The 15,299-nt window shown below is 39.9% G+C and overlaps 1 protein-coding gene and 1 long non-coding RNA gene across 3 annotated transcripts in view; one reads left to right on the forward strand and one right to left on the reverse strand.

Moving 5' to 3' along the window:
• Positions 1–15,299, reverse strand: part of htr4 (5-hydroxytryptamine receptor 4) — a 140,554-nt gene that overhangs the window by 11,609 nt on the left and 113,646 nt on the right. The gene's annotated exons all lie outside the window — the stretch shown is intronic.
• Positions 428–6,647, forward strand: LOC130084846 (uncharacterized). The gene is made up of 3 exons (XR_008807071.1): positions 428–629; positions 5,939–6,030; positions 6,580–6,647. It is a non-coding gene; the product is annotated as an uncharacterized LOC130084846 (long non-coding RNA).

The raw sequence follows: 15,299 nt of genomic DNA on the forward strand, positions 1-15,299 counted from the left end.
AAACACACTTAAGTGCACTTTTTACAAATGCACTTTGTAATAATATCTAATTAAGCTTAACTTAAACAAAGTACACTTTCATCACAATATTTCTAAACACACTTAAGTGCATGTTTTAAAACAATCACTTTTTAATTGTGTCTACTTAAGTTTTACTTAAACATACATTTTAAATAATTATGATTTTATATTGTTTTAAATTTATTAAAGTTACAAGTTATTAAATGAAATTAATTTTGATGTATTGACTAATATACTAAATAAAATAATATAAAACATGGAAAGTAATTCACTTTAATTTCAACTCAAGTGTGTTGTCCAAAAATAATTTGTTCATGTATTTTAAATGTGTTTAGTCTATAATATATACTGTGTGCATTAATATTGAACAAAAATATTGACTTTTAGTTAGGTGAAAGAGTAAAGTTTTGTTAACTTACAGAGTCTAACAACACAATGAGTTAGAACAAATTCAACTTAAACAGAAAAGCTGAAGTAAAAATATACTCGATACGAACATGGTGTTTAATGCGCATGCGCCAGAAATACTACGTCATGATGACGCACTACTTCACTAGAGTTTGAAAAATGCGCTGTTATGTTTCTGTAATGGCGGTGCATGAGGAAACGTCTCAGGTTACGACTGTAACCGTAGTTCCCTGAGAAAGGGAACGAGACGATGCGTCACTTGACGCTTTGGGAACGCCCCCAGCGTGCATGCGTCTGAGCATCAATGTCAACTAGTCCAATGGAAAGAATGAGCGTCACGGGCGGGTGACGTCATGACCAGGAAGGGATAAAGGCTCACCCGGTGAAACGCGGCATTAGCTTCAAAAAGTCGAAGCAAGCCGATCACAGGGAAGCAGGAAGTATGGCAGGGTGACGCATCGTCTCGTTCCCTTTCTCAGGGAACTACGGTTACAGTCGTAACCTGAGACGTTCCCTTTCGAGGGAACTCTCGATGCGTCACTTGACGCTTTGGGAACGAGAATACCCAAAACGCCAGAATTCCAAGTACCTGAGTGTCAGTCTGTTGAAACTAAGCACTAAGCACCTGAGAACCTGGGGCAGCATCCAGGTCTAAGCTGTAAAACCTAACGAATGTGAGCGGTGAGGACCAGCCTGCCGCATCACAAATAGTAAGGCTTTAGAGGCCGCCATACCCCTCGTAGAATGAGCTCTGACCGCCAAAGGACACGGCAGGTCAGAGTACTCGTATGCAAGTGAAATAGCCTCAACTATCCACTTACTAACCGTCTGTTTAGAAGCAGGAAGACCCTTCTTAGGTGATCCAAAGCAAATAAATAACTGGTCGGACTTCCTCATTGACGATGTCCGATGAACATAAGTATCCAGTGCTCGCACTGGACACAAGAGGTTCAGCCTTTCCTGGTCCGCAGATGTAAAAGGAGGAGGACAGAAAGCCTGCAGCACAATAGGCCTCGGAGTCAAGGTCGGCACCTTAGGGACGTATCCCTGTTTTGGATATAAGAATGCCTTGACCATCCCCGGTGCAAACTCAAGGCAAGTGGGGGAAACCGAAAGGGCCTGAAGGTCTCCAACTCTCTTAAGGGACGAAATAGCTAGCAGAAAGATAGTCTTAAAGGTAAGAAACTTCTCTGAAACCGAATCTAAGGGCTCGAATGGAGCCCTAGACAGGCCTTCTAGTACTAAAGCAAGATCCCAAGCTGGCACCCTAGTGCGAGTTGCAGGCCTTAGCCTCAAAGTGCCACGAAGGAAACGTGTAATCAGGGGGTCTCGACCCAACGATGTACCCCCCACCAGGGCGTGGTAAGCCGCAATGGCCGCCACGTAGACCTTGAGCGTGGAAGGACATAGACCTGACGTAAAGCGCTCCTGCAGGAACTCGAGTACTGTGTTCACAGAACAGTTAACTGGATCCCACTGATGTCGGTGACACCATACAGAAAAAACTCTCCATTTAAGCGCATATAGTTTCCTAGTAGCTGGAGCTCTGGAGCTTAGAATGGTCTTAGCAGCCTCAGCTGAGAGACCACTCTCTATGAGTTGGGCCCCCTCAGAGGCCAAACCCACAGGTTCCAAATTTCTGGTCGAGGGTGAAATATTGTGCCCCCGGCCTGAGACAGAAGGTCTCTCCTGATCGGGATCTCCAAGGGAGGACCGTCTAAGAGATGGATCAGGTCCGCAAACCAGATCCGACTCGGCCAGCGTGGTGCTACTAGCAGTAGGCTTATTCCGTACTGGCGGACTCGTTCCAGAACTCCTGGGAGCAGAGCAACAGGGGGAAATGCGTACAGACGTAGCCTCGGCCACGTCTGCACCATAGCATCCAGCCCCAGGGGGGCTGGGTGAGTAAGGGAGAACCAAAGTGGACAGTGCGTCGTATGCTGAGACGCAAACAGATCCACCTCTGCTTGGCCGTAAAACTCCCAAATTTTCTCCACCGCCTCGGGGTGGAGTCTCCAGTCCCCTGGCCTCAGCTCCTGCCTCGACAGGATGTCTGCCCCAATATTCTGGTCCCCAGGAATATACACTGCCCTCAGGGAGAGTACCTTCCCCAGAGACCACAGGAGGATCTGGTGCGCCAGCTTGCAAAGCGGACGCGACCGCAGACCCCCCTGACGGTTCAGATAAGAGACCACCGATGTGTTGTCTGTACGGACGAGCACATGATGGCCCCTCAGGTCTGGGAGGAATTGCTTCAACGCATTGAAGACGGCCATCATCTCCAGGCAATTTATGTGCCAAGAAAGATGATGACTCCTCCACCGACCCTGAACCGAGCGGCCTTCCATTACCGCTCCCCAGCCGGTGAGGGAAGCATCTGTCGAGATCGTAACTCGATGGCAGAGAGCTCCCAACACCGGACCCTGGGTTAAGAACCAGTGTTTTCTCCATATAACCAAGGCACGAAGGCATCGCCGCGTGATCTTGATCATACGAAGTGGGTTTCCCCTCGGGGAGAACCCTCTGGTCCTGAGCCACCACTGCAAAGGTCTCATGTACAGCAGGCCAAAAGGAATCACGTTGGACGCTGCCGCCAAAAGACCCAACAGTCTCTCGAACTGTTTTACAGTGCGTGACTGGCCTAGCTTTAGCTCTTTGGTGGCTGTCAGGATAGCAGCTACACGAACGGGCGATAGAGTGGCCCGCATCGTCACTGAATCCCATACCACACCAAGGAAAGTGGTTCTCTGTACTGGAGAAAGCACACTTTTCTTGGCATTGAGCCTCAACCCCAACATCTGCATATGAGCGAGAACGACACCTCGGTGCCGAACCGCCAACTGCTCTGATTCCGCTAGAATCAGCCAGTCGTCGATGTAGTTCAGAATACGTATGCCTGAAGCCTGAGAGGGGCTAGAGCTGCATCCACGCATTTCGTGAACGTGCGGGGTGATAAAGCTAGACCGAAAGGAAGAACCCGATATTGGTATTCTTTGCCCCCGAAAGAAAACCTTAGGAACTTCCTGTGCTGAGGGAGGATGGAGACATGGAAGTAAGCGTCCTTCAGATCTATCGTGACAAACCAGTCCTCGGATCTGATTTGAGTCACGATCTGCTTGAGTGTCAGCATCTTGAACTTGAGTTTCTGTACTGAACGATTTAACAGACGAAGATCTAAAATGGGACGCAACCCTCCATCCTTTTTTGGAACAATGAAATAACGGCTGTAAAAACCCGACTCTCTGTCGGGTGAGTACACCTGTTCTATAGCTTCCTTTGCTAACAGGGCCTTTACCTCTTGCTCCATTACCAGAGCCTGCTCGGGATGCACCACTGTGGGCAGCACCCCGTTGTAACGAGGAGGACGAGAACCAAACTGGATTCTGTATCCTTTCTCTACAATCTGCAGGACCCAACGAGAAATATTCGGCAGAAGCTTCCACTCTGCCAGAAAATTTACTAAGGGAACCAGCCTCTCGAGGCTGGTCTCTGGTGTTATCGAGACGGCTAATTCCGGAGCCTGAAACATAATGGCAGGAACTACCTGAACTGGCCGCTCTAAGGCCCCCCTCAGAGGGCGCGAAACCGATGCTGTGCCGCAGCATAGCATCAGCGACTCGCTGGAGACCGCTGCGCCCTGAAGCACCGAGGGTGGCAGGGTTGGCAGAACGGTCTCGTGAGGACCCCGAAATGGAACGGGCACCGTATAATGAGGTGTACACCGCTCCACTTCGGTCGGGGCTGTCCTCACAGGCCTGATGCATGAACATCAGGACCTTTTTTTTTTTGAACCGAAGTCTTCTTCGCCTGAAGAACGGTCCTCAGATCCGGCTTCGACTTAGAAGACTTCGGTTGAGAGGGTTGCGTCCGTCTCCAGTCTCTACGTGGAGGTGCACGAGACGCAACACTCTCTTTCTGATGCACACGATATGATGAGCTCGACGGCTGGGGCTGCTCACGCCCAGCAGCCCCAGGGGGCTGGACCCGGCGAGGGATAAACTTTTTAAAAACGTCAGCTTGTTTCTTTGACTCCTGAAATCTCTCGACGATCGCGTGGACTGCGTCGCCGAACAGACCAGAAGGTTCAAGCGGAGCATCTAATAAAAAAGCTCGATCTTTTTCTTTAATTTCAGACAGATTTAACCATAAATGTCTCTCAGTAGCTACCAAGGCTGCCATAGACCGCCCAATTGCTCTGGCGGTCTCCTTAGTAGCCCTGAGAGAAAGATCGGTAGCCCGACGAAGTTCACGAATATCGTCATGACTGACTCCCTCACTACTATCCAGATCCCCCAGCAGGTCAGCTTGATAAGCCTGGAGCACTGCCATAGTATGCAGACATGCTCCAGCTTGACCTGCTGCCGTATAAGCTTTGCCCACTAACACCGAAGTGGCTTTGAGCGGTCTAGTGGGCAAAGCCGAGGCTTTCAGAGACGATGCGGGACCAGGGGAAAGATAACTGGCTAAATTCTCTTCCGCCTGGGGCATCGCCTCATAACCATACTCTTTCAGCCCTCTTATTCTCGAATAAGTGTTAACTTGAGGGCTGAAAAGACGTGATGAGTAAGGTTTATTCCACGATTTAGATATTTCATTGTGCAAATCGGGAAAAAATGGAAGCCCTCGTGGTGGAGATAATGTGGTGGAAGATAAAAAGCGCTCATCTAATTTGCTTTTAGGACGAGCGCCCTTCTTCTCAGATGGCCATTCAATATTTAATTTCTCTACAGCCCGCGACATAACATCCACCAGCTCATCATATGCTGGGGAAATAAATTGTGAATCTCTTTCCCCCATGTGTGTGCTTTCACTCTCCAAACTCATCGCATCAACCTCCTCGGAGGAAGAGCAATAAAGTAATGGAGGGCTCTCTCCCCGGGCGGAAGAAACCGCAGAGCGTGCTTCCGACACCGGGGGGAGAGCGTTGGATCTCTCGGGTAAGGAAGGAGAAAGAACCCTCGGACCCGTCTCCAACCCCTCCGAAAGTTCCTTTTGCGATCCCCAGGAATGCATTCTCCGCGCTGCCTCAGCAGACGCGGGTCCTGATCCCTGCGGATCGCGAGCCTGCCCACTCTCTTTATCAAAGAGTTACAGGCGAGAGCGGAGCATGCGAAGCGGTAACATCTCACAATGCTGGCACTCAGCCCCCTCGAAGGCTGAGACCGCATGCTCCACTCCCAAACAAACGACACAAAGCTCGTGTGTGTCCCCACCCGTTAAATAACGCGGGCAGGGAGAAGCACACTGTTTGTACACTTGTTTAGTTTCCATCCTTTTCCGCAACAGACAACAGTAAATAGACAGAGACAAAATGACACAGATCGCTTGCTGAGACACAGAAGCTAATGCCGCGTTTCACCGGGTGAGCCTTTATCCCTTCCTGGTCATGACGTCACCCGCCCGTGACGCTCATTCTTTCCATTGGACTAGTTGACATTGATGCTCAGACGCATGCACGCTGGGGGCGTTCCCAAAGCGTCAAGTGACGCATCGAGAGTTCCCTCGAAAGGGAACTGAAGCTTCCCAAACAAGAAGAGAACAAAAGGAGCGCCACGTTTGGCTGTTTGCAGATGAGATGTTATACTGCAAATAATCAGTCAAGTAAGTATATCTTGATGCTTTCTTTATTTAATTTTTTTTCACCGCAGTTGATTTTGCGATTAAGAGTGCTTTTTAATCGCAGACAGTAACGTTATACGCAATAGATTCGGGAGGTAAATTAATCATGTTTCCAATAATTTATCTATGATTGCATTCAAATAATGTCTTATATCGTAATGTGCTCGGGTGTGTGGGCGTGTTCGAGGAATTTGTCTACTGAAATGTGTTTTTTTTAAATATATTTATTCATTTATTTATTTTTACTAAACCGACTTTTTAAATAATTTTAAACAAACTAAATGAGTATGACTTAAAGTTAAATTTGCATGCTGAATGCTGATCCAATATTGTAACTCTCGAAGACATTTATATATTAATCAATCTTAACCACCATACATATTTAATATATCACCCACCTCTAGAAATAATGCTTGTAACGTTAATGTATTTAATTTCGTTTTACATTTGAAGAGTGAGTTGTTCAGTTACTATTTGTTTTGGAATATGTAATATGTTTGTGCTTATCTGGATTAAACATTCATTTTGCAGGATCAGTTCACATTTGTTATTGGAGATACAGGACAAGCGGTGTGGAATCACAGACCTGTATTGATGAGGTGATGTTACAAGATTTATTATGAATTTTTGCCCAGCCAGCACACCTCTATCAAGCTAAAACACTGCTATCAAGTCCCTAACTATCCCTATAGCTTTTAATGCTTTGAATCTTTTCCATTTGCAAGTAATACATTCCCACCTGTGCATTTACATATGCCCCTATAATCATCATATATTTTACAGGTAACAAACCAAATGAAGAAGGCTGCCGCATTACTGTGTCAACCGTGGTAAATACAGGAACATCCTTCATGAAGATACTAAGATGCAAGCTTAAAATTCAAGATTACCTTTCTCAATTTGCATGGGTCTTGGGTTTGCATGGGTCATTAACCTATATTTGTGTAATTGATAAAGTTATGTTTAATTCCTTTTAAAGTAGCAAAATAAATGTTCTCTATTTTTAATGACTTTAAGCCCAGTGTCAGTGAAGATGGCGTGGTCAGTGCAATCCTGGTGTTTGTGGGAAATAGAGGAACCTTGCCCAGCTTTTTACTATGGTGGGACCCTGATGAGGTAATTCATCACATCACACATTCATCAACAGTTAGCAGTCAAAAGTTTACGTACACCTTGCAGAATAAACTGCTTCATCAGGGTAGTTCTAAATAAAAAGACAACATATACATTTTTGTGTTCCCTCTTATTGCTAAAATAAAGACTAAAATACTGCAAGGTGTATATAAACTTTAACGGGAAAATATCTATCACTTTCATTCATTTGAGCCAAATATAATAATGGACTGGATATGTTTTATAAACAAATGTTTTCCTTCACTTTTTTTCCCTCAAGGTATTTTTTCTGACTTTCCTGCCTCTTTGGAACAAATCCATTCACATTTACTTTGGAGAGCACCGGGACATTGACATAAACAGCACTTTCCAACTACTTCAAAACATTTGGTGACAAATGATTTTGGTTTTCTTGTTTTTGTGCCTTTAGATTTCTTCAGTTTTAGTTTTTTTGTTTTTAGACAAACTTGAAAAGGTTTAAGAGCTAAAATTAACAAGGTTTGGTAACACTTTAATTAGGTCTCATTTGTTAATATTAGTTTATGTATTAGCCAACATGATCTAAAAATGTGCATATTTTTACAGTATTTATGAATCTTTGTTAATATTAGTTAATTAAAATATAGTTTGTTAAAGTTAGTTAATACAATTTATAGTCATTGTTCATGCGAGTTCACAGTGCATTATAATTTTAATACACAACTTTTGAATATAATAATGCATTATTAAATGTTTAAATTAACATTAACTAAGACTAATAAATGCTTAAAGTATTATTCATTCTTAGTTCATGTTAACTGAAGGAGTTAACTAATAATACCTTGTTGTAAAGCATTACCCGTTTGAATCTTAGTGTTCACATTTTGCAGTAGAACGTCACATCACATTTTGTTTGTATTAATTCATGGGTTGTGTGTTTGATGTACTGTGTGTTTGCTTCTAAAATGATGTTTGTACTGGTAATCCCTAGGTTATGGGGACCAAATTACCCCAAAAGTATAGTAATACCAGTAAATTACATGGAAATAATCTTATAAATCATACAGAATGATGTTTTCTGAAAATGTAAAAACACAATAATGTTTTCTGTGATGATAGGTTTAGGTTTAGGTACCTTTGTATGAGGGAGAACATGATTGTGCATATAAGCATCATTGCCCTCCAGACTCTTTCTAAATGAGAGTTAAAGGGATAGTTCACTTTAAAATGAAAATTCTGTCATCATATACTCACCCTCAACTTACACTTAAGTGATCTTATGAATCACTGACAACTCTTAAATAACTGGTTTGTAAATAATGCTATACTTAATTTAGAAATTATTAATTGATCATTAACAAAGTATGAAAATATAATTATTAAACACATTATAGATATGCTTATAAATCAAGAAAAAGCATTTATAGCTGTATTTATAAACTTATTATTAATGTCTATTAATGCTTTATAAATTATGAATTAACTGTTAACTCATGCTTAACTAATGATTAATAGTGTGGAGTTATTATAAAGTGTTACCTTTCTTTCTTCTGCTGAACACAACGAAGATATTTTGAAGAATGTCAGTAACCAAACAATTAACTGGTCCCATTGACTTCAATAGTAGGAAACATAATACCATGGAAGTCAATGGGACCAGTTAACTATTTGGTTACTGACATTTTTCAAAACATCTTCGTTGTGTTCAGCAGAAGAAAGATTCATACAGGTTTGAAACAACTTGAGGGTGAGTATATAATGACAGAATGTGTCATATGTGTCAAAGTGAACTATCCCTTTAAAGTGTTGTAACTGTTTATGTATAGTGTTTCTTGGGTTTTTTCTTGTGCACCAACAGAAAGGTTTTTATGTATTTATTTTAGAGATTGTTTTGTCAGTAAATGTAGAGGGTTTTAAATTGAATTTGTGTTGATTGTAGCTAGGTTAAGACTTTTTTTTTTTGTCCAAATTTGAAAATATTTGCAACTATTTTTTTTTTAATTACAAATGTATTTAATTATATAATAGTGTACATGTATATTACATTAAAGTATATTTTAGTTCACATTAATTGCTTGTCAGTATATTTGGAAGTACACTTTTACCATATTTCAAAGTTCATATACAAATGTATTAAAATCCCACTTAATTTGTTCCAAAAAATCACTCTTAATATCAACTAATAGCATTTAATTTGAGCTTAATCTGTGATACATTTGAAATCAATTACATATAATATGCAATAAGTTTGTCGAAAACATTACACTTAATTCACATTTATTGTTAACTGACATTAAAGTACATTTTAGTTTACATTAATTGCTTGTCAGTGCATTGTGTAGTGTACTTTAAATACATTTTAAATAGACTAGAAGCAATTATGAAAGTAAATATAAAGTTGTATTAAAGTCCCACTTAAGTGGTACCAAAAAATCACTCTTAATGACAACTTATTGCATTTTATTTGAACTTAATATGTGATATATTTGAAATCAATTACACTTAATGTGCATTCAATGCGGCGAAAACATTGCATTTATTTCACACTTAAGTGTATTGTTAACTGACATTATAGTATATTTTAAATCACATTAATTGCGTGTCATTATATTGTGTAGTGCACTTTAAATATATTTTAAATACACTCGAAGCAATTATTAAAGTAAATATAAAGTTGTATTAAAGTACCAATTAAGTTGTACCAAAAAATCACTCTTAATGACAACTTATTGCATTTTATTTGAACTTAATATATGATATATTTTAAATTAATTATACTTAATGTGCATTCAGTGTGGCCAAAAAATTGCATTTAAATTCACACTTAAGTGTATACCTTTAAAGTATATTATTTGTGTAATAAGTACACTTTATAAAAGTACACTAAAGTGCACTTTTTTTTCACAAGGGTGGGCATTTCTGTTATTTATGCCTAAAGTCAAATGTCTGGCTACGTGACTCTAGACCTTCACTGTCAGCCAGATGGTAATGTCAGTCCACGGCAGATCATGCCATTTCCTCAGCTGGCACGTTTATGTGTGTGTTTGTCATCCTAGAACTGTCTGAGGCTTTTCAAACACACGCGTTCACATAGAAGACCTGATTATTGTGGAGTTGAGTGGCACCAGAACAGGACCATGACCTGATTGTTTTCTGAAAGAAATAAGAGACAGATATGGTGTGGAGGAGGCTGGCGGCAGGATTGAGAATGAGACAGAAAGTTATGAAAAATAGAGAGGAAAACAAAGGAAGGAAGGACAAATGCACTTATAGGAGATAAATAATCCTACAAGGAAAGTAAAATCTGAATGCATCTGCACCACAAGGAAAATGAATAAACATGATATATCCCTAAATGAAAACTTCAATCAGAATTAGGGGACTGAAAAGTATAAAAACAGTAGAAGTCACCATGACAGAAAATCAAACTTGTGTTTACGTCTGTCAGAACTTAGTGAATGAACCAAGACCAGAAGGGAGTGCAACTCCATCTAGCTCAATATCCGATTCGTTTTTCCATGACATAGACCAGAGCAAAATCTGATAATACAATTTCTCAAGTCTTTCTTCTGGCGAAGGCTGAAGTTAACAGAAGGACAGCATCAATGCAGAACTCATAATACCACACTGCATGGCAGAGATGGGTTTGATCCTAACATCCAATCTCAGCAGGCCACTCTTTACTCTTTATACTCTTTACACTCTTTACACAGGATTATCCAGCAAGCCTAAAAGGCAACTGCACCAGCTAAGAACCAGCGACTATCGCATGAATAATGGAAATAGCTAGACTAGTCTGTTATCAGTGAGGAAAGCCCTGTAAGATAGCAGCTGGTGTGTACCTGCCTGTACCGTCTCGGGTAACAGCTTATTCTTAGCATTCATAATTCAAAATCAACAACACAAATGGGTAACCCTTTAATTTTGATGATCCCTTTCGAACATTCTGTTGACTATAAGTAACTTTGCAACTACATGTCAACTAACTCTCATTAGGAACCATCAAAATAAAGTGAAACCCACAAATGTTTGTTTTGCATTTGTAACAATTTCAACCTATGAATCACTCACACTTCAAATGTTTACAAGGAAATGTTTTCTTCGTTTGGTCTTTATCCGATCTTTTATCCCGTGTTACATTCATTTTTTTGCATGACAGGTTGAGTTATTTTATCACTCAGCCCTAAATGTTTCTTATGATTCATTCAAACAGTTCTTAAACAAATACTATATAGATAATTTCAAGACCATCGCTATTGGAAAATAATGAATAAACCTTCATTTTTCTCATAGACAGCAATGATATTGAATGGAGTGAAAATTGAACGTCTCCTGCTTCTTGTATTTTTCTCTCCAGAAAAAAATGTGTCACAACAATGTCTAAGTTTAAATACATTTCATTCATACAGTTCTCATCAGTTGCTCCAAGATCTAGCTCTGCTCTCTACATTAATTTATACCCTTGTTTGTCAACAGCTGACTCATTTTGTTCTATTTATTCAGGCTCTTAAAATTGATGTATTAATGCATGTGCTTAATTACACGTGTTTAACATCGGTAAAAATAACAAAGCATTTATACCATTAGACATCATAACTGATTTATTCTGTTGTTCTGTGTGATTTATAAACACTGATCAGAACTATCACAGTGCAATATTTGTGTATACGTAATGCAGTATCACTCATGAGTGAAACACTAGAAATATGAATGTGAACACCATCAGAGGACTGTAGTTTTACAAAATGTAAATTTGTCATTCCTGTCATTCCTCAGATGTAGCAAACACACGTTTGTAATACAGAATATTACAAACATCATTATCATTATTCTGTAATGATAAAGAATACTTGGGCTTCAGTTATATTCCTGGAATTATGATTTCAGTTCACAGCCTTCTATTCCTGTCCAGTTCAATCTTTCACAAAAAAGAAAATCTGAAAAATAGATCTCATTAAAAAAGAAAAGAAAAGAAAAGAGAGATCTTTACATGACCTGCTTCGTTTCTAGGAAGTGTTCATGTTCTAACCATCAGCCAAGGATAATTTAGATTGTATACGGTATTTCTTTCATCTGAATGCCAGTCTTCTTCTTACACAAAAGCCAGTGATGGAGATGACAAAATTGCTTGCCATTTTTTACAGCGATTTTCATTTATTTAAAAGCAATATTACATGAAAGCAGCAAAAATAATCCCACAGTATATTCATCCTTTGCTATAACGAGAATCAAAAGGCCTTTGTGCTTTATGACTGAATCAATTAATAAGACGAACCTTAAGATATTTCCCAAAGGATAGGCTTGTGAATTTGGGAGACATTTTAGACCATCGTATCTATTGTATTTTCAGTAGAGTAGTTATTTGAAGTGCATGCCTTCATAAATATCCCTTTAAGCTAAATTAATCTTAATGAATGCACAGTATTTTTGAAGCGCAATTTCAGTGGCATGTGCTGGTCTAATAAATACCAGAGCACAGGAAGACAGTATTAAATACAGCAATAAATACCTATTAAAAGAGAATCAATAAAGATTGTACTTCACATTTTTAGTCTTATCAAGGCCGTAACCATGTATTGAACATTGAGACCATGTCTCAAATTTTTATAAAGGACAACTAAATAGAACAGTGAAGGAAATTCTAGGTCTAATTCTTGTTGGGAAATAATCATTTTTAACTATTTGCAATTATTTTTGCATTACAATATGAGCACTTTTATTTGTGTGCCTAATATGTCGAAACTAAAAGCATAAAACGTTTCGTCTCGTCACACTCAGTTAGGAGTTACACGAATCACGTAAATTTTCAATTCAAAACAGACATATTTGAGGAAAAAAAACGTCAAGTCAAGTTACCTTTATTTATATAGCGCTTAGATATTGTTTCAAAGCAGCTTTACATTGATAACAGGAGAATGATTCAATGATGCAAACAGTTCATTTTGGCTGTACAGCAGCTTTTAAAGAAAATAGTGTCATTGTTCAGCTGAAGTCAGTTCAGAGTTGTAAAGATCTTAAGTTATTACATTAGTTAATTTCATAAAGCAGTTCTGCAGAAAAAAAGTCGAGTAGTTTGCATCACTGAATGTTACTGTCAATCGTTTAACATTTATATTGTAAAACAGTTGACACGTATTAATTGTTTCGGCATTTACAAATTACCTCACTCTATTTCAACGTAAAACTGACGCTTTGCGCTGGAATTCACCCTCTGCTTCTGTGAAAGGTAAACCCCGCCTACTTTGATTTGATTGGCCATGTCAATCATTTGTCATCCTAACAACATTCAGAGTGCTGTATAATGGAGTACAGCAGAGCAGTGCAAGACTTTCAAATATTGGGTGGGACAATTTCAGTAGCACCTCGTTGCAGTACATGAGATCCAGGGGGCGGAGTTGGATCCAGATCTAAGGGGTGGAGATGGGTAGGATTAGCGGTGGGGTTAGAGATCAGGGGGTGGAGATGGGTAGGATTAGGGGTGGGGTTAGGGATCAGGGGGTGGAGATGGGTAGGATTAGCGGTGGGGTTAGAGATCAGGGGGTGGAGATGGGTAGGATTAGGGGTGGGGTTAGGGATCAGGGGGTGGAGATGGGTAGGATTAGGGGTGGGGTTAGGGATCAGGGGCGGAGATGGGTAGGATTAGGGGTGGGGTTAGGGATCAGGGGGTGGAGATGGGTAGGATTAGGGGTGGGGTTAGGGATCAGGGGCGGAGATGGGTAGGATTAGGGGTGGGGTTAGGGATCAGGGGGTGGAGATGGGTAGGATTAGGGGTGGGGTTAGGGATCAGGGGCGGAGATGGGTAGGTTTAGGTATATGTAAGGTGGGAGGAGTTGGATCTGGATCTAACTCCTCCCCCTGGATTTTGTGTTCTGCAGTGAGGCCATTTCTAATTATTGTCCCCCTCAATGTCTATGGTGGTTACATAGAGTCTTATAGTGATGTTTGCGGGAGACATTGGTGGCAATGACTGCATCTGAAATGGAGTTAGTTACAGTTTTTCTCAGTCGCTTTGGTGCATTTCTCACATCACTATTTACATTTGCACAACAGTTAGTTCAACCTCCACAACATTTAGTCATTTGTGCACATCATAGCAGTTTCTCATTCCTTCCAACAAATTGCAAATACTTTTGGACATGCATCAATTGCTTTCATACAACTCTCTGCTGTTTTATAACATTATCATTTGCGTATGTCATGCCAGTCAAAATTAACTATACTTGTGAATGGTGAATAGTCATTCCATATAAAACTAATAGTCCTCATTTCATTGCTCGAGTCATCACATACAAAAATGTTGAACTAGTTGTCAAAATCTGTCAAGCAAATTTTACAATTTTTTATTCTTTTTAAAAAATCTTTTTTGAAAAAAAAAAAAAATCTTTTTTTATCCTAAATTGAACAATTTCTCTCAGGTGAACCTCAGCTTTCACTGATGAGAAGGGATGTGCATGAATGATTTACAGTACTATGTATGCTGTATGTTCAGTTCCAATATGTAGGCCTACTGCAATATTGTTTACAGTTGTGCACAAAGGGAGTTTATGTTTGTTGTAAATAAGGGTGTATTTTTTCTTTTGCACAATGCTGTGAACAAATTAGAATTGCAAAGAGCATATGCAGTAAAAATGTGAAACACATATTCAGTGTCTTGTACTCAGTCACCTCACTATACAGTAATGTGCAACTTTACTGTAGTTTTCAAGAGGCTGTGCAAATAGTATATAGTGTTGTCTTGAGCATTTTCAGGTAGTGTCACCAAGATCTGACTTTTTTTGCATCGGAAAACATTTACAGAGTAAACTGTCATAACGAAAACATGACAAAGCCATTTGACTATCTTGTTCAGAAACAATGGTGTCAGGACTTTTCATCTTGATGACACTGACACTTTCATTGACATGAATACTTTTGAGAAATGAGCTATCCATTTTGAGCAAGTGACACGCTTTTGCAGGTTATCAACTAGGTTTTGCAGTTTGTACTAATTGTTTTGAGAACTGCATTAACTGTTGTGCAAATGTAAATAGTGATGTGAGAAATGCACCAAAGCGACTGAGAAAAACTGTAATACATAAAACTCAGAAAGAAACTCGAAAAAAATTAAAAAAGCAACATTTAACGTGAAGTTAAATGGCAGATGGAGTGATCACAAGAAA

The sequence above is a fragment of the Rhinichthys klamathensis genome, unplaced genomic scaffold (assembly GCF_029890125.1).
Source record: "Rhinichthys klamathensis goyatoka isolate OS25496 unplaced genomic scaffold, OSU_Roscu_1.1 h1tg000068l_1, whole genome shotgun sequence".
Classification (NCBI taxonomy): domain Eukaryota; kingdom Metazoa; phylum Chordata; class Actinopteri; order Cypriniformes; family Leuciscidae; genus Rhinichthys; species Rhinichthys klamathensis.